General features: G+C 37.9%; 1 long non-coding RNA gene and 1 pseudogene across 1 annotated transcript in view; one reads left to right on the forward strand and one right to left on the reverse strand.

The window, feature by feature from the left end:
* LOC149213106 (uncharacterized) overlaps window positions 1-20,967 on the forward strand; it is a 155,173-nt gene that overhangs the window by 56,619 nt on the left and 77,587 nt on the right. The window lies entirely within an intron of this gene.
* Window positions 308-6,502, reverse strand: LOC149213108 (polygalacturonate 4-alpha-galacturonosyltransferase-like; annotated as a pseudogene).

Consider the following 20,967-nt stretch of genomic DNA (forward strand, 5'->3'; position numbering starts at 1 on the left):
TTGTGTTCTTGGAAGGACAATTTGTGTAATTACTTAATGAAAGAGAAATATTAACTAACAAAGAAAATAATACTTATATAGGAGTTTACTTCCAACTATGAAGGAATGCAATGAGGACATAAAATTTGTAAATCTTAAACTTGGCTAGGCCACTGCACCTCCAAAAACCTGACTCATTAAGCCATAAAATAGAAACCTTCTGTGGAACTCCAAAAACAAATGAATTAGAATGAATTATCAACCAAAATCTAGGGCCTTTACACTTTACATTTGACAATCTATTGCAGTATGAATATTGAGGTCACAACTATTCATTTATATTGCACTGTTGTAAGAAAGGATGATCATATTTTATATATTTCGTCTAGTAAGGCCTGCACTTCATCATTGCCAGCTCTAACCAAGGTTTCATGTTCCCATTGTAATTAACAACAGCTGCATTGTCAATCTCTAAATAGTCCACGCTAGGATTATATCCTAAACCCAGCACATGCCAAGACTTGTCCAAAGGATGGGTCAAGCCATAAAACGTTCAATCCAGGGGTAGTGTTCCAAGCTTCCACAACACTCTATCCTCATTTTGACATACAATAAAAGAAAAACTTAGAAATCAAACAAACAAAAACCCATTAAGTTTTCTAGCTAATTACTTTAGATTTACTTCAAATACTTTAAAGTAAGCATCACAGGAATTAACATAAATAAACCACACTACACACTTACCGTGTTCTACCACTTGTGATATATTCCAATTATATCTTGTTTCTCCCATTCTTTGAGATAAAATACATTCATCCCATATACCCAACCACAAGAATTAGGATCAAAGTGCCTGGCTATGTGCGGATTGGAAAAATTAAGGTATTTGTCAAACCAGGGAAAGCTTTCTCCACAAGTTTCCACTGAACTATTAACCTTTCCATGAAGATCTAGTGACCACAAGAGCGTCAAATCTTTCTGCACCACAATATCATCATCCAAGAAAAAGATCTTGTCCATTTTGGGATAAACTTGTGGAAGATAGAAACGAAGATGATTTAAAATGGATAAATATTTTAGATTTATATATTTCAAATTGGAGGAACGCGCTGAGGGTGTAGTCGAGTGATCTGCCTTGAAATAATACTCTTTCATAGATGCAGATTCAAGTTGGCGAAGCACAGGGCAGTAGGAGGAATTGAGCCATTAAAATCATCAACATTTTCTACATTTATCACAGCGTTCCCTGGGTGATTAAATAAAAACCACATTTTCATGGCCCCAAAATTGAACTTGTCAATGATGAGATGAAATAAATGTTTCTCAGATTCCTGCAAACACATGTAAATCACCTACAATGAGATCCAAATATTAAATGTAAAATGCAGCAAAACTGTTGGACTTCCAAACTTTAGAGTATTTTAAATTAATAACACTTCACCTTAGCATTCATGACAGTTGAATTCACAACCACAGATGTAGCCAATACATTGTCAAAAAATAATGCATAGTGATAAAGAGTCAGATCCTCGAACCTGTCCTTTTTAGCAAATTATCGCTTTTCAAGAGGAAGAAAGTAATAATCTATGGTCAATCGCATGGACAGACAGTGTAGGCCGTTCGGAACAGACTTTGTTGCCACCTGACTTAAAAGTTTACTTTGCTTTTCTAAGGTCCTTACTTGCTTTTCTGTAGACTGAAGCATGGCTTGCAACTTCGTTGTTACTGTCACACAGCCATAAGATTGTTCTCTAGCCTTGGATAGGACATGACCCATAGCCTTGATCTTTTTAGGTGCACTGAAACATTCATATCAATTATCGGTCATGAAAAAGAGAATGAAAAGAAGAAAGATTGACACACAGACTGCAACTTTAAAAGAAACAAAGGATATGAACACCAAATGCAAATGGAAGCACTTACTATGCTTGATTTAGAAGCAGCCAATGTGAAAATCTAGGGGGTAGTGTTCCAAGCTTCCACAACACTCTATCCTCATTCTGACATACAATAAAAGAAAAACTTAGAAATCGAACAAAGAAAAACCCATTAAGTTTTCTAGCTAATTACTTCAGATTTACTTCAAATACTTTAAAGTAAGCATCATAGGAATTAACATAAATAAACCACACTACACACTTACCATGTTCTGCCACTTGTGATATATTCCAGTTATATCTTGTTTCTCCCATTCTTTGAGATCAAATACATTCATCCCATATGCCCAACCACAAGCATTAGGATCAAAGTGCCTGGCTATGTGCAGATTGGAAAAATTAAGGTATTTGTCAAACCGGCGAAAGCTTTCTCCACAAGTTTCCACTGAACCATTAACCTTTCCATGAAGATCTACTGACCACAACGGGGTCAAATCTTTCTCCACCACAATATCATCATCCAAGAAAAGGATCTTGTCTAGTTTGGGATAAACTTGTGGAAGATAGAAACGAATATGATTTAGCATGGATAAATATTTTGGATTTATATATTTCAAATTGGAGGAACGTGCTGAGAGTGTAGTCAAGTGATCTGCCTTGAAATAATACTCTTTCATAGCTGCGGATTCAAGTTGGTGAAGCACAGGGCAATAGGAGGAATTGAGCCATTTAAAATCATCAACATTTTCTACATGTATCACAGCTTTCCTTGGGGGATTAAGTAAAAACCACATTTTCATGGCCCCAAAATTTAACTTGTCTATGACGAGATGAAATACATGTTTTTGAGATTCCTGCAAACACAAGTAAATCACCTACAATGAGATCCAAATATTAAATGTAAAATGCAGCAAAACTATTGGACTTCCAAACTTTAGAGTATTTTAAATTAATAACACTTCACCTTAGCATTCATGACAGTTGAATTTACAACCACAGATGCAGCCAATACATTGTCAGAAAATAATGCATAGTGATAAAGAGTTGGATCCTCCAACTTGTCCTTTTTAGGAAATTTCACTTTTCAAGGGAAAGCAAGTAATAATCCATGGTCAATCGCATGGACAGACAGTGTAGGCCCTTGGGAACAGTCTTTGCTGCCAGCTGACTTAAAAATGTACTTTGCTTTTTCAAGATCCTTACTTGCTCGTCTGCAGACTGAAGCATGGCTTGCAACTTCTTTGTTACTGTCACACAGTCATAAAATTTTTCTCTATCCTTGGATAGGACATGACCCATAGCCTTGATCTTCTCAGGTGCACTGAAACATTCATATCAATTATCGGCCATGAAAAAGAGAATGAAAAGCAGAAAGATTGACACACAGACTGCAACTTTAAAAGAAACAAAGGATATGAACACCAAATGCAAATGGAAGCACTTACTACTCTTGATTTAGAAGCAGCCAATGTGAAAACTATTACCTTTGAGGTAGATCAGAATCTGCATTAGCCTCACCCAATGTACGCTGACATTCTTTAATACGAAGCATCAATTCATGGTATAAATCAAGATTATTCCTAGCCTCGGAAATGCTTGAATACAACCTAGCAATGATCAGTTGGTTTCACATCAATCTAATAGTGGAGTCAGAATTCTCGTTCTCATTCTCCCACCTCCAAATGCTGTATTTTCCCAGGACAGTAGAATCTACCTCCTTGGAACATTTAATTGCTGCGTTTTCAAGCTCAACTCGTTTTTCTTCATCCTGTTGAATCAGCTCTGTTGACCTTTTCTCCCTCCTCTTTTGTCTCAATTGTTGTAAGCATTAAACTACTATAAATTAAAGCATACTATGCTAAAATCTAAAATATATAAAATTTTCTATTGGAGAAGTAACATTCAAAAAGGATTTTGGAAAATAATATAACAATTCCCTTTTCCATGAGAACAAAAAGTAGCGATCTAGTGCAGCAAAGAATTTTACCCTCTGCAAAACTTTTGTTGGACTTTCTTCAAGCTGCAAATGGTCTGCATTACAACAACCATTGTCCTGAGAGTTTGACTAGACATTACCTTATAGTAGGCTACCAACATCATAGACCAGTTAACTAGGGAAAATCAAAACTTACCATCAAGATAATTCTCTTTGACGTCTCAATGTTCACTTCCTATGTCATCCTCTTGAAACCTCATAAGAAGTTCTTCGTCATTGGAAGTTTTTTTCTACACCTCATCATTCATTTTACCCCCCTCAGGATTTTCCTTGCCTTCTTCATTGAAGATCACACCATCTTGTTGCGAATGTAACTTTTCTAAGCTGTCTCCAGAAGTCGTTTGCCTCTGCTTGATGTACACCATTAGAAATAGAGAAGCACCCCTACCAATGTCAGTTTTCACTTCCTGCTTAATACAACCCTACTCAACTACATAGATCATCATCACATAGGTTTCCTTACATGTTCAATAGAGAAAATAACCAAAATCTTCACCAATTGTACCTCAGAGTTAGTAATATCCCTTTGGTTTACTTCGGAAGGCTTTTCTAGTAGCCATGAGGAAGATAAATAATTTCGTCCAACAATATTGAAGTTTAGAGTTCCCGAGTCCTCTGTGTTAGCTGTTATGACATCAATCACCTGCCTAGTAAATAAAATTTATTTTCAATTCTCTGCTCAATAGGGGAGAAAAAAAATTTAAGATATCCAAATGCAGCAGGTTTCTTATACTTGCCTCCTTTGGGAAGAGAGAGTCAATGCTCTTTGTTAAACTCTGCTTTCTCCAGTCATCTGCCTATTCCTATGAACTCCACAGATAAATAGATAAGAGTGATTTTAAACCTATGACAGATCTCCAGTATCCTCAATAATTCCCCTCTATTTCAATCCACTCAGGTCAATTAAATTTCAGTTTAGGGACACTATTTATTTTCTAGGAATAGACTAACGTAAGTGCAAGTGCATTGCCCAGATCCTAAAAAAGAACAAAATGGCCATAGAAAAATAGAATTGCTTTTCAAGATGTGGAAAGAGAATACCATTCTAACAAATCCATCTCCCGATAAGTTGTGCTCTGTTGTTTTAAATGACAAAAAACGCATAAAAGGTCAGGTAGAAAGACTTGATGGAGAAGAATATCTATAAAAATAATGAAACACTAAAAATGGGGTTTCTTTGCTATAATGCATATGCTAAGATCGAGATTTCATTACACATCGATAATAAAATGGTGTGTATCATATCTGTCTTTTTTTTTGCCAATGTGCTCTGAACACTGTGGGAATAGTGTGAAAATGATATGTATAGCAGAAAGTAGCTGGTGAACAAGATTGTCGTTATGAATTGGGTCTAGGTTGGGTGGATCAGAACTGGTTTTAGCTTGACTGATGAGAAGTGGATTTAGCTTTATGGATGAAAAGTGGGTCTGGCTTGGATAATGAGTGGATGGGAAGAATGATTGTTACCCTTCCCACCCAGATTCAATTCCCACAAGATTCAATTCCCATGAGTAAGATGTTGAAATGAACTCTTAACAAATATATTTTTATAATACCCATCTAGCTTATGCAGAATCTAACGCACACTTAGTACCATCCTCCTCAGAATGAGGAGTGCCTAGTGAATTCACCGAGCAGTTGCCCAGCGAATTTACTAGTCATATGCATTTCCCTTTGTTAAAAAATGGAAAGTGCATTGTTATTTCTTGCTATCGGGATGAATGGTTTCATTATCTTTGGCAAGAGAAATTACTCTAGGGACAGTTGGTAAAACCTTTGCGCTTGCATGAGAGAGGTACAAACTTTGAATCTTTCTCCTAGTAGGTATTATACTGTGTTAATATAGAGATGGAGTTCACAGCTTCACACAGATCAAATGAAAGGAAACCTATAAAGAAAACTCACAAAATGTCTAGAAAAATGTTAGAGGTGCTAAACTTTTGACAATAAGCGAGGAAAGTAAGTTTGATAACATCTACGCCTTCAGATCCTACGAAAAAGCTAAAAGGAAAATCAAATTCCAAAGTAGGTCCATGGGGTTTTGGTTCAATGGTTAACTGGGGGTGGTGAAGGCAAATCAAATTTCGAAGCAGGTCCATGGGGTCTTGGTTCAATGGTTAACTGGGGGTGATGATAATTCCCCGCCAAGGCTCAAATCACATAAATACATTGTTCAGTGGGTTCTCAATGAAAGGGATCTTTCTAAAATAGTATAAGACGACTACACTTCATTGTAATGGAGATCTTACTTGAATGTTGTAAGAAGTCTACACTTCATTGTAATACTACCAGATTAAGAAAGGGCATGCTTGCCAACAAAGATAAATTAAACGCAGACCCACCCCAAAAGAAGAGATAGAAGCAACCTGACAAGGGAGGAGGGCAGGAAGAAGCTTACCAGCGAGGGAGGAGGGTAGGAAGAAGCTTACTAGTGAGGGAGGAGGGAAGGAAGAAGCTTACCAGTTGCAGATGTAGATATGGAGTGACGAAACCTAGCTTCCAGAAAAACCAATGGCATGACCACAAAGATAACAAGGAATCCCACCATAGCTATTCGATGATGAAAACCCCGACCTCCCCATCCTCCATTTCTATCGTGCTGGTAGCCCTGCCACCCTCCATTCCACACACCTCCTCTTTTCACAGGCATCTTTAGCTCTCAACCCTAACACCACATTTCTCCTTCTCCTCGTCCTAAACAGATATCGAGTAATGCAAGCCTTACTCAATCATAATCCTCTACATCAAACCCATATCATGGTTAGCAGAAAAATATGAAGTCAGCAACAACCAAAAAAACCCTTAGATCTCATATATACTTCAGAGCATTTGATAGAAAAATTTACCAAAGGCATTATGAAATGGATAGATCAATTGATTTCGTGCAGTTTTGAGAAAGAAAGGGACACTGACATGGTAAAAACCTAGATGAAAATGGGCATAGGAGCCGAAAGTAGACAGATTTGAGGGTCTCTATCTCTGTTAGCCTTTTTTGTTAAAAAAACAAAACATATAATTAAGGGAAACATGTCATTCGGATTCAGATGCCAACATAGATGTTATTATTAATGGGGATCCTCTCCAGTCTAGCTGACTGTTCGTACACTACGGCATAGGAAGGGGAGGAACAGGAAAGCAGCGTTGGGTATATATGACGCCCCTCAACATACTAATTTAACTGAGTAGGTACCGACTTGGCCTGGGTTGCATTGAGGCATGTAAAGGTAAAGGGAATGCTAGGAGGGTAATTTGATGCAAAGCAAGGGTGAATTATGCCTCCCTGAATGCACATCATGAGACTGCGTTTAAGATTCGCGATTTTGAAGCTGCGAGAATACTAGAGTGTAAGGACAAGAGAGAAGCTAAACATATTGTGATCTAACATTTAAAATGGTGACTTGTTGATTGATTTCTCATTTAGAATGAAGAGAAAAAAAATTGATGATTGGGGGAGAGAAATGATGAGTGTTCTATTGAGTAAAGGAAATACATCATTTTGAGGCCATGGATAGATCTTAATGGCTTGGGATGCCAGTGTTAGTAAAACCTTACCTAAATGCCTTATGACTGCTACATGGATGAGTATTACACTTACATTATTGATGCACTAACCATAGGGAGTTGGTATAATAGTCATGGTTATGGGTGCTTACAAAACTAGGTTTTCATATACTTAGGAAGTGAAAGGGAAAAAAGTACCCTTTCTTCAAGATAGGATTAAGGATGTAAGATTTCAACCAGCCAACAGAGAAAATTTTTGTTAAAGAATATTTTTTACACATCCTGTGTCCAATAGTACAAACCGGTTTATAAACATAGTGTTGGATTAATGTCATAGAACTTATAGAAGTTGTTTTGATTCTCAGAAAACATGTTGTATGTTGCCATATAATTCAAATTTTGCACAAGAAACAGTTGGTCCTTTAACAAGACTCTAGTGTGCCAACATGGACTGAAGAAGAGGTTATTAGCATTGCAAACCCTCTTATTAGATCGGTATGTCAATTTAAAATTTAGCAGAAATTGGAAATAAAACATATGATGTTCTAGAAGATAAAAGACAGATAACACAAGAATCTACAACTTCTTACCTCTATTGTTGTCATGTTTAGCTTGCCCCGCCAGAATGGTATCAAAGTTAAGGTGAGGGCAAGGTATCAAAGCTAAGGTGAGGGCAAGCCCAAGCAAGGAAGAAAGAAATCGCAAGAAGTTTTCTGACAACACTGACCTCCTTCCTCTTCAAAGATCAGTCATCGTGAAGCATTGAAACTCCTACTGCAAAATTCTAGGTTGCAGATCCCAGAAAGGAAATGAGATCAAGGCCTCATCAATCAAGCATCTCTACGATAGATCTCTTTGTCAAATTGTTGTTCAAATGATCTATATATAAGGCCTTTTGTCATGACTACAGCCAGGAAGCTTTGGTTGCTTTAGGGTCAAATATTCTATATGAAATCACCCTTGAATTGAATTTGGTTTGGAGATAGTGTCTCTCTTTGAATTCCTTCTCTATTACAAGTTTATATAAAATCATATCTGAAGCTATAAAGTTCCTAACATCTAAGTTCATATATATAATATTATTCTTGAGCTCATTGACATGACTTCAGCCTTGTATTAGGGCTTTTTCTATCTCACAGAGAAGTATAAAAGGCTACAAAAGGTGAAGTATCCTCGGCCCTAGGACATCAATCAAGAGGGTTTGAAAAATAGTGTTCGTGGTTTTCCATTGGTTAGATGCTTATTGAAGGTAAAGGATCAACCTTTGTGCGTCTTTGAGATTCTGGTATCAAAGGAAAGGGGGTTCATGACAAATAAAGATCATTTCAAGGATCTTCAAATCTGAAACACAATGTTCTAAAATCTCATTTAAATAGGTATGACTGTTATTGGTGTCTAAGCCAAATGCATCTCAACATTTCTTCTCATATCAACTCATTGAGGCAATCAGGACACACACGTGGGTTTAGCCTAGAGCCGTCACTTTTTATATGATTTTTACATCTTGGGTTTAAAAAACCTTTATATACTCTAATTAGTAATTTCTAGTACCCATGCTCGGTGCATGTTGCACATTAATTTTCATAGCTGCCAAATTTGCATTCCATCAATTAAAGATAGGATAGAATTAGTCTTAGTCAAAGAAGTCTATTTTATTTGATGGATTCAAACTGAATTTAATTTACTATGGTTTTTCCTTTCCTTTAATTTACTCTGGTTTCAATAACCATCAAATCTTGCAAAGACAGAAATTCGATAATAGAACTGGAGTCAGATAGAGACTTACCGCTGCGAGAAATGCATACAATCGAAAGTTCTTTCCCAAGGCTTTGCGGGTCGATAGGCTCCATGAATTTTCTTCCCTCTTCCCAGATTTATCAATGACCTTTGCTGCAGTAGCCTCAGAGGGTTTTTTTTTCCTGTGCTAGGGAAAATGTATGATTCCAAAGGGGATGTCCAACAACCGAAGCTTTTTCATCAGTTACTCGAGTCCAGAATTTTTGGAATAGATCTATCAACCTCTTTCACTGCCTTGGAGGAGAAGGCGACAACCTATAGAGAGAGAGGGGAATTTTTTGGGTGACGGTGGAAAGGAAAAGCCCTGTTTGAACCTTATGTGGGTCTGGGGTTCCATAGCGAAATCAAGAGCCGCACAAGTTCTAGTTAGGTGTCCCATTCCCTACACAAAACCCCAACAATCCCCTGCCTCTATCAAATTGGAAGGGAAAAATAGGATACTCGTAGAAAAACATTGGTCTCCATTGCTAAAACCTCCTCCAGAATTCAAAAATTCATGGTTTGAACAAAATTGCTGAAACCTTCTCCAAAATTCAAAAATCCAGGGTATGAACAAAATTGCATCACCCATTGTTCTTCTTCCATTCTTGAAAGCTCCTCGAGGGTGCTCCTTGAGGGTTTGAACAAAAATGGCATCGCCCACCTAGAAATTTTATTTGGTGACTGGTACATGGGAGACAAAATGTCTTAAATAAAGTTATTAAATTGCCATGGTATGTTTTAACAAGCTCTTATGACAGAATATATATACATATCTTCTAATGCCTCTCAATGTCTTCCATAGGGAATTTTGATTATGATAAATTTAATAAATAAAATAAAATTTTAAGATGAATTCATGTAGTAGTGATTCAATGGAATGGAATCATTTTTAAATGCTTTGGAAACTTTTTTTCATGATGTTTTCAGATATATATTTTTTTCTAGACAGTTTCACCTTTTTTAAAGGGGGAAGAGGCGATAGTCTCTTGTAGTAGTGATTGAATAAAATGTAATCATTCTTAAATTTTTGGAAACCTTTTTCCATGATGTTTTTAGACATTTACCCTTTTTCTAAAAAGTTTCACCACTTTCAAAGGGGCAAGAGGCGATAGTCTCTTGTTGCTCTTTCACAAAAGGTGTCATGTCACTCCTTGTCAAAGGGACTAGAGTGACACGCTTCAAAATGTCACATTCTGCCATGGTTTGAGTCCAGATTTTAAGCCAGTGAGGTGGAAGGGTCTCTAAGCTTGTTTAGGTGTACAGTTAAAAATGAACATTTCACTGTCATTCTCATCTTCAAATAAAAGCTCATGGAAGAGCTCAGTCTTCTCCTTTTATCAATCTGATAAATAGTTTACATATGGAAGAGGGTATATCTTGGCTACAAACATGGGCTATAAAGTTTGGGGCATTATGGGAAAACAATAAAAAGGTTTGTTGACAAATGTAGATCCTCCCAATCTCCCCCCAGGAATAGGCCTCAGTGCAAAATGGCTACATGAATCTTCAAAGGAAATTTAGGATGAATATTGTGCTCGCAAGCTGAAGTTTCATGAACAAGAGATGGGAAAGGATATTGTTGGGACGTTTAAGAAGAATTTAAAGAAAGATACGTAAGCTCAGAAACCCCAAGGAGAAACCCAAGATAAACATATGAGCTCTAACCCTCATCCTAAGTCATCCAATGCTACTTCTTAACAAAAAGTCTGTTATTTGTGTTGGTGCATTAAAAAAAAAGGAGAGGGATGCTAATGATAGGGAAGGGAGAGTAAAGGTGAGATAGATGAGATCGAAGTTTTGCCTAGATAATGCCATTTCCCCTATCCCCCCAACTCTGTTTCCTCTTCTTAATGAAAGGCATATTACATTAAATATATAAATAATTATAAGCCATGCATTTTGATGCCCTTGTACATTCTTTTTTATTAATGAAAAATCTTCGACTTACAAAAAAAAATAACACACTATACTCACACACAATGCAATAAGCAAGCCCCCATCGATGTTATGCACTACTTTAAATGGGTTTAATAGCCTTGGATGGCTCTAACAATCATATTTGAATGTATATGATGTTAACTAATTTAACCAACAAAACATGCCTTCGACAATGGTAACTAGACTTACACTCCATTTACTACATTAAACAATCAAGTGAGGCTTTAATAATTGTAACCAAACATACAAGTCATTGAACAAGTTAACCAACCTAACACAACTTTAATAGTGATAACCAAAATGTACATGTTACTAATCAATTGACCATTGTGTCATGCCTCTAACATGTGCAATTGAACATAAATGTTGTTGATGGGGTTGACCTATCTAACATATCTCCCACAATTGTAGTCAAACATGCATGTTTATTCGATTAATCTCTAAGACAATGTTAATCAAAAATACATATTAATATCCAACCTAACATGTCACTAATAGTGACAATGGAATGTGCATGTCAATGGCTAAGCTAATTGACCTTATATGTTGTTCATTGAGATGATTAACACATAGCTCACTAAGCTGGCCAAGTTGACAAACCATTGGTTTTGTCATTGAACAAACATGCCTTTAATAGACACAACTAAATGTACATGATGTTACACCAGTAAACCATCATGGCATGCCTTTAACAGTAGTGACAAAGTGTGCAAGTTCTGGATTTGGAAAACGAAACTAATATAGCTATGATAATCATAATTGACCATACATGTTTTTTGTGATCAACCATTCAAGTTTTCCCTTGCTTCTATACAAAATTAAGCATTCCATGCAACTCTCAAATTAACTTTGATACATATACAAATTAAGTTTGTATTTACATGTTCGATTTGTGTTAAGTGTTTCCACTTTAAAGGTCATAGGATTCAATCCAATGGAAATTAAGGTATGTACACATCCATGGATTAAATAGTTAAAGCATTGAATGGAGGGCATCCCTTGTCTCACAAAAAGGGGGTCTCATATGTCAACTTGGCAGATACATACATTATAACTTAATATTAAAAAATATTCTTTTTTTTTCAATTAATATGAATGCTTCTAATATTTAATATATTGTTAAGGATATTACCCCTTGACTAATTAGTGAAGTATTTAATATTGGATGAGAGAGTTGTAAGGCTGAAATTTTGGCTACCACGGGTTAAGTTTGGTGTTTGTACTATGTCAATGCAAAATTAGATTTCACACCTTTCCAGGAATCAATCAAAATCATTTACACATGCCAATCAAAGGCATTCAATAGATGGTTAAAGAAGAGGTTGGGAGGAGTTCACTGTCATATCCATCCAAGGGTTTCCAAACTAGATAAACAAGGGCATGTGTTTTATTTATGGGCTAACGTTTGAAATATTGCTACGAGGAGAGGAGTTGGTGTGTTTCAGGGAAAACTAGTGTCTATTCAGATCTGCTAGTCCCACTAAGACAGGTAGCTATCTTAGAAACAAACAATTCAAAGTAACTTTTGTTTTCCTTTATGGGAGATAGATGAGAGAGACGTAGAGAGCACCAACCTTAGTCTTTCGCTTGGCTCCTTGCTTGTTTCCTCTCTCCTTTGATAGAGCTTCGCCACTCCTTTGTCACTTGTCCTGCTTCAAAGAACACCTATAGAGTCAAAGCAGCAAAATACCATCAAAGCATAGAGATCTATGATACCATAAACAATGTAGAATCAGATGTACACTAACCATACAAATGCATACACAAATACAAGATTCATAAGTACACAAGTATATGGAGGAAAACTCAAATAACTTTATTGATAGTAGAAGTTAGAAGAGAGGATTACAACCCAGTTGTCTGATCCAACATCATCTTCCCAGTATGAAATCCCTCTTCACCTCATGAAAAGCTAGATCACACAACAATACAATGTTTCACAGAGAAACCAACAATACTTCCTTACAAAATACAAAATTCTAGTCTCTGGATCTCTAGGATGAGGGATCCATTTATAGTTATTTGCAGAGAGGTGAGTCAGCCTTTGGGTTTCTGATTAGTGTCATTTCACTGATAGTTCTTGGTTCCACTTGGAGATTTCATGATCTCTTACTCATCTCTGGGCGAATTCAAAGAGGCAAGTGTCATATGCGCAATTTCTAGAAGATTCTCTGAGTTTCCACCTAGCAAACTGCCTCTTCCATTTGTTTGCTCTCTCTCATTGTACCCTATAGAAGGGATTTTCAGTATGCATCACACCCCTTGTGTGTAACAAGTGAGATGCATCACACCCTCAGCATGGAGCAGTTTGTATGGTCTAGTTTTGACCAGTTCTGAGTAGTTTTTTAGGGAGAACTTATGGGAAATGATGTAATCAATTGACCTTGATCCTTTAGGGTTTGAAACAACACTTTTAGGGGTTTGAGAGCCCTTGGTTTATTGACATATGTGATTGGGGTTGCAGTTCCCAAATATGTCTATAACAGTTGCCCCTTAAAGCATGAGGTCGTAAATCTTCTGATGTCGGGTGAAATACTTTATCATGAGGATCCGAGGTTTTTCGAACTGGAAGGTGCCCTGTAATAACATACAATACAATACATTATCTTCATAATATTTTCATGATCTAGCTGAGGTGGGCATTCCCATGCTCAGCTTTATAAATTCATTCTCATGTACATAGGACAGACAACTGTCTGTGTGGTAGACTTATGATTCTGGTAGAGCCATCATCCCTTAGCTTGGATGATTATCTATGCAGCTATGGAGTACATTTGATGTCTTTATTTTCCTGAATATTTCGTAGCCCAGATGGATGAAACTAGATCCGGGGTCTTCAAACTCATTCAATCTTCACCCGATGTACAAGTCGATCCATGTGAAAAAATGTTCTGATGTCGAACATGGAAAGACATCACCTGATTACTAGCCAATGATGTAAGTTGTTAACAGATGCGAGAGGAATCACCGATAATGATAATGACCCTCAAGGTACTGCAGTATAATTCACGTGGTGTGAATACATGAGTCGATGTCGAAAACCATGCAAAATCTTTCAGTCGAAGGCCATTGATGTAAACCTATCGCCGAAAGTGAGAAACTTGCCATTGAAGCATGCAAGCTTCAAAGTACTGAAAGGGTTGTTCCTAAGTCAACTTCTTGGATAATGAGCTGATATCGACAAGAAGTGACCCATCGTAGGAGGGCCTTAATGAATCCCACATCTATGACATGAAACAGAGCAAATGATTTTGTGGAGGTGAAAACGATCTGATGACACAAGGTTCAGGGTGGCGGTCATGAAAGAATGGAGCGTGAAGGTATTGCAGTGGATGAGGTGTTAGCTGGGTTGGTGAATTCTCTGAGTGACTTCTCTTGAACATATCGGTGACACTAAAATGGATTGGTAGCGCTAACCCCAAAAAAGGATGGTACGGAGGACCAATGGTGATATGACCGGTGAACGGAATAACCCAACCTGACTCAATCATGGTGATGGAGTGAAAGTGTCATGTTCAAGAGAGACCTGCTACCAATGAAGTTCTTCAAGTTTTCTTCCCCTTTTCCCCAGTCATTGCTGACCAGTACCTCTTTATTTTTGTTAAGCTTGAGGAGGATAACATATTCTTGTTCTATAATTTGCCCTTCGGGCAAACCTGTCGCTATGTTTTAGTGAGCCTAGCGACAGTGAAACTCGCTCTTGCCCGGATGGACAAGTTTGTCGCTATGGTTTTAACGAGTTTAATGATAAAGATAACTCGGTCCTTTTCATGTTTAGAGAGTTTGAAAAGAGACGGAAAGGAAACTCCAGTAGTCCTTTTTCGTGGTATAATCCCTTAAGTCCGAAAAAGTATAAAATAATATGAAAGGGATGACTTTTCGATAGTTTTAGCGAGCCGAACAAGACAAGCACTCAATTTTTTTGTAATGATCCCTCAGGTCCAAAAAGATTAAAATATAGAGGAGGGATGGCGCTTCCCTTTACTTTAACGAGCTGGAAAGGCCAGTAGCTCGGCAATCTTTTCATATTTTATGAGTCTAAAAAGAGCTTAAAAGAGACTCATTTTTGAGGAACGAGTGATATTTTCAGGTAGCAACTGGTTCCAGGTAAGTTTGGAACTTTTCAAGCACGACAGTCTAAAAAGGTTGGCTAACAGAATCACTCATCACAGTTATTCCTCAAAATGGTAAACAATCAAGTGGAGGCGTATGATCAGCTAAAAGAGTGGAGGTGACGGTAAGAACACGACCAAGGCTCAAAAGGCTGATAGTAATTTGATCACAAAGGTTATTTACAGAAAGGCGGGTTCATTTTTTAATGAGCTTGAACCTTGTGCCAAAATGTGCTCAGTGTCAGGTTTATTTTTTAACGAGCTTGAACTTTGCGGAAACATTGCTCATACCAGCCGTCTTTTAAAGATGTCTCTTATTAGTAGGTTCATTTTTTAATGAGCTTGCCCCATGCGAAACTTTGCTCATGAGCCTTTTGTATGTAGGCTAGGAACAACCAAATACAAAACTAAGAGTTAATAAACTACTAAGGTTAGGTAGGATAGTTTCGTACAAAACATTTCCTTTGCTTTGCCGGGCTGCTGACAAAGGTGAATGGTGGATCAGACCAATCACCTAACCTAAGCAGTTGAAGTTAGTAAAATACTACGGGGTTAGAGTTACGATGGTTGCTTTTCACTTGCATAAAAAAGGTTTGCATGCCCCCAGGTATAAATAAAAGTAGAGTTTCCAGGTTACCATATGGAAGTCCTTACATTAAAGCAAGATTTTTTTGTCCACATAGTAGACAAAACACTTCCTTGGCTTTGTCCATCGAAATAGACAAAGGTGAATGGTGTGAGCTTCCAATCACATAATCATCAAGGAGATCTTGTTTCAGACTGATCGCATATTCTATATGGACGGGTGTGTCAGACCAATCATATAACCTATGGCGAGGAAATCTTTTTCCAGACTGATCCCATATCCTAAACGGACGGGTGTGTCAGACTGGTCATATATCCTACGAGGAAATCTATCTTTTATTTGGGTTTTCCTGCCGAAGCAGACTAGGGTGCATGCCCCCTGGGTTTCGTCACATTCACCGAATCACTCGTGGTCATTAGGTGGACGGACTGGAGGTTGATGAGACATCCCTTGTGCAAAGAGACCATTCAGGGATGGAATTTGACTAGTAGCCATGTTTGAACCGGGGAATGAAAGCTGGTCAACAAGTTGTACCATTCTGCCTTGATATGGGAAACACATCACCCGAAAGAGTGAGGAAACAATAGCTCCCATGCTGTAAATGTAGTCACACCAAGGAGTAGATTGTAATCTAGTGGCCTTTGGACTACCATCACATTCAAATGAACGGTTTTCCTTCTCAAAGTTATAGGCAAATTTGGAAGGATCCCGAACGGTCGACAGGTTCCTTTATTGAAGCCTGACAAATTTTGAATCTCAGGCAGAAGCGATGGCAAACCAAGCGCTTTCCAAGCAGTTGAGGAAAGGATACTCACAGAAGCCCCTTCATCTATGATAGTGCCAACCATGATCATTCTGTAAACTTGTACTATGATTCGGAATGGTACATTAGATGGAAGGCGGGGTGATGCTAGTAGATTCCAATCAAAGGAAACAACTAGATTTCTTGGAGGAGGGACCGAATAAACGGCCGGATGAATCTCTTGAAATGGGGAACTTCCCTCTTGTGGTAGAGGAATGGGTAGATTTTCCCCATGTTCATCAAACTCTATGTTAACAAAAATAATTTGAACGGTGTCTTTCTCATTCTCTTTGGGGACTGTATCATTTGAAGGTGGACCTTCTAAAGATAAGAGTGGGTCAACTGCCATCTCAACCTGTTGACTTTGGTCCGGTGTGGACTTAGAGGGTTTATCTTCAATGATATGCATTTTGACCAGCAATAGAGGTATGTCAGTCAGATTTTCAACTAGCGATGGACTTGGCAAGAGTTTCTTGTATCCAAGTGGAAGTCGCTGCGGTGAAGTAGGATGGTTATCCAAGACTCTTTTAGCTTCATCCAGAAAAGGAAAATGGTGGAGGGCATGATCACCTTCACACAACCTACAAGGAAATTTAGATCTTCCTTTTTGTCCATTGACTTCATTTTCACTAGTTGATGGTGTACTCTCAACATGATCGACAGAGGTTGAAGACACCGGATTGTGCAAGCGGGGAGACTAGTCTCTCAAGATCTGCGGGATGCAAGGAAAATCTCGATGATAGTGGTTTCCTTTGCAAATGACACATGGAGATTTGGGTTTGGAAGGTGCAGTGTGTGGATTTTTGCCGGATGATGCATGGTTGCCCCCTTGCGCGGCTAGCTTCTTCTTCTTCTTCTCCTTCCCTTTCTTCTTCTTCTCAGCTACTTGGTTTTTAGTATCACTAGTTTCACCAAGCGAAGAGGAAGAAGGAGAGGGAGAAACAAATGAAGTAGAAGGTGGGGGAGCAACTCCAGTATCATCTGGTTATTGATTTTATTGCTGAGGAATTACGGTGTTTTGAACGACAGAGGTCAAGAATAGCCATACAGGCAGGCCAATTATGAGTCCTAGAAGGGACAATGTAGCCATGTATGGAGAACCAATATCTCCCCAAGAAGAGAAAGGACTAGGATTTCCCCCAAGGGGAAATCCTTGATTGGTGGACTCCATTACCTCAACCTAAGACCAACGAGGGAACAATGATGTTATTCTGAATTAAATAAATTTTATGACGCTTTGACACAACTTGCTTTTTCAATTTTTAAGAGTCGAGAAAAAGCTAAAGGTGACTCTAGTCGCCTTCGATTTTTAATGAGCCTGAAGTGACAAGTGCTCAAATGGACCTTTTCTTTTAAGGAGTCGAAAAGGAACAAAAGTGACTACTCTGGAAATCTAGATAGAGGGATTATCAAACCAATCGCAAAACTGCAATATACACCTCGGTGGTAAATTATAGAGAAATTACCGAGGGCTTTACGTACAAAAGTCAATCTTCCCAAATGCTATGTTTAGTGCATTGCGATCGATAGGGCGGTAGACACAGCTTCCTAAGGATAAAGGATATTAGCCTATTGTTGTCTCCCAATATATACTCGACGGTACGTGGGAGCACAAGTTCATACTGGCACTTGTCGTATCAAAGAGGAGGAATCACCCAACCTACGATGAAAATGATAGTTACCAGGCTTTACGACGTCGGAATACGTCTCTAGCCTAGACTTTTAGATGTTGTGCATTAAGTTCCAAAGCATTTTTATGTTCATTGAGGTTTATTTTATAGTTGATATTTCTTAAGAACTTTTCCTTTCAAGGTTCACCATGTGATGTAGATGTAAAATTCCTAAATATGCAATCTAAAATGATAAATAGTCGTTTATTTTCTTTCAGCAATGAAAATCCTAGCTACTAAGGAATGAAGAGTAAGATTCTTTCAACAGAGAGCAGAGAGCACACACTAAATGCACTTTTCCTAAATCAATTTCGTCATTCAGTCTAAATGCAAATGCACATGCATGTATTTGTTTTTTTGCTTCCTTAATGTGTGAATGCCAAAAAGGAAAATAAGTACAGATCTGAACTACTTTCTTCAAAGCGACATTTTAGCAATTTCTTTTCAAAAATGAAGGGAAAACTAAGAGGACACTTTCAATTTTGAATGGAAAACTGCTTTCGACACTTCAAAGAATTGACAATTCAAATCAAATACAATGGAAAAAGCACAATCGACTATCTAAAAGAGGAATACTTTACGACACTCTTTTTCTTGATTGAAAACGACAGTTGCGACACTTTCAAATCAAAAGACGACAGTTCGATTAAGCTACTTTTTGCAAAGGAGGACTGCAAATGACGAAAAATACATAAAAACATTCACAATTCCTTATCAATGGAGGCTGAATAATGTAAAGGAAGAAGGCTTCAACAGTTATATACTGATCATAGGCTGCAAAACTACTGAATAGAGTTGAAAACAATGAAGAAAAAACAAAAATAAGGAGAGAGAAACAGTCTCATTCAATCATCGCACTTGTCCTTAAGGGAAACAAGGATGCATCTCACCTGCAGAACGTGGGAGGTGTGATGCATCTAGACTGCCAATGAGAGATAGTGCGATGGTCCAGGGACAAGACTGAGCTTAGTTTTCACCCATAGTTTGCAACTAAGTTCAGGGATTTAGGCTGAGCTTATGATAGACAGTAAACACAAAGTATAGAGGTATGATCTAATGAGGTTATTGAGCTACCACCAGGGCACTTAGGATGTTTGCAAGTCAGATGTTCAGTTCATAAACCAACCCGGAGATTGACTGAAGTAGCGTTGATCTACTTTGCAGTTGCATAGAAAAAGTAGTTCGAAAGCTAGCTGGCTTAACTTCAGGCTTCGTCTGCAGTTTATAAAGCAAACAATAGTAACAAACAAACAAACTATTCACTCCCCAGTGGTGTCGGCATTTTGTTTCTAGGAAAACTAGTGTCTATTCAAATCTGCTAGTCCCACTAAGATGGGTAGCTATCTTAAAAACAAACAATTCAAAGCAACTTGTGTTTTCCTTTATGGGAGATAGATGAGAGAGAAGCAGAGAGCACCAACCTTAGTCTTTCGCTTGGCTCCTTGCTTGTTTCCTCTCTCCTTTGATAGAGCTTCGCCACTCCTTTCTCACTTGTCCCGCTTCAAAGAACACCTGTAGAGTCAAAGCAGCAAAATACCATCAAAGCATAGATATCTATGATACCATAAACAATGGAGAATCAGATGTACACTAACCATACAAATGCATACACAAATACAAGATTCATAAGTAAACAAGTATATGGAGGAAAAATCAAATAGCTTTATTGATAGTAGAAGTAGAAGAGAGGATTACAACCTAGCTGTCTGATCCAGCATCATCCTCCCAGCATGAAAGCCCTCTTCACCTCATGAAAAGCTAGATCATCCAACAATACAATGTTTCACAGAGAAACCAACAACACTTCCTTACAAAATACAAAATTCCAGCCTCTAGATCTCTAGGATGAGGGATCCATTTATAGATATTTGCAGAGAGGTGAGTCAGTGTCTAGGTTTCTGATTAGTGTCATTTCACTGATAGTTCTTGGTTCCACTTGGAGATTTCATGATCTCTTACTCATCTATGGGCGAATTCAGAGAGGCAAGTGTCATATGAGTAGTTTCTAGAAGATTCTCTGAGTTTCCACCTAGCAAACTGCACCTGCCATTTGTCTTCTCTTGCTCATCACACCCTACAGAAGGCATTTTTAGTATGCATCGCACCCCTTGTGTGTAACAAGTGAGATGCATCACACCCTCGGCATGGAGCAGTCTGTATGGTCCAATTCTGACCAGTTCTGAGTAGTTTTTTAGGGAGAACTTATGGGAAATGATGTAATTAGTTGACCTTGATCCTTTAGGGTTTGAAACAACACTTCTAGGGGTTTGAGAGCCCTTGGTTTATCGACATATGTGATTGGGGTTGCAGTGCCCAAATATGTCTATAACAGGTGGGAGTCCTTATTATGAAAAGGTCCTACACCTCTTCGTTTATTTCTTAAGGTAGGCTTGAAATAAGTGATTATAGATATATGATACATATAATATGCAAACCACTCACAACACAACAATATTGAACATTTACATGAGACATAACTTAATTTATTTTCAATCTATTTTTTCTTTGAAAAAGGCAAGATATGCTACCATGATGTAATACAATGATTCGCCAATATGGGGCACCAAAAAAATGACTTGGACCACAGATGTTATGTATGATGACAATCATTCACTATAAGCTATGATTATTAGCCACTCTGACACCCCTCATTTATGGTCACTCATTGAACATGCGCATGAAATTTGAGATCATTGGACATGGTTAACATGCTTTGGTTAACACAAT

The sequence above is a fragment of the Pinus tabuliformis genome, chromosome 1_1, assembly GCF_031772625.1.
Source record: "Pinus tabuliformis cultivar Carrire ecotype Pingquan chromosome 1_1, CPIR1, whole genome shotgun sequence".
Taxonomy (NCBI): domain Eukaryota; kingdom Viridiplantae; phylum Streptophyta; class Pinopsida; order Pinales; family Pinaceae; genus Pinus; species Pinus tabuliformis.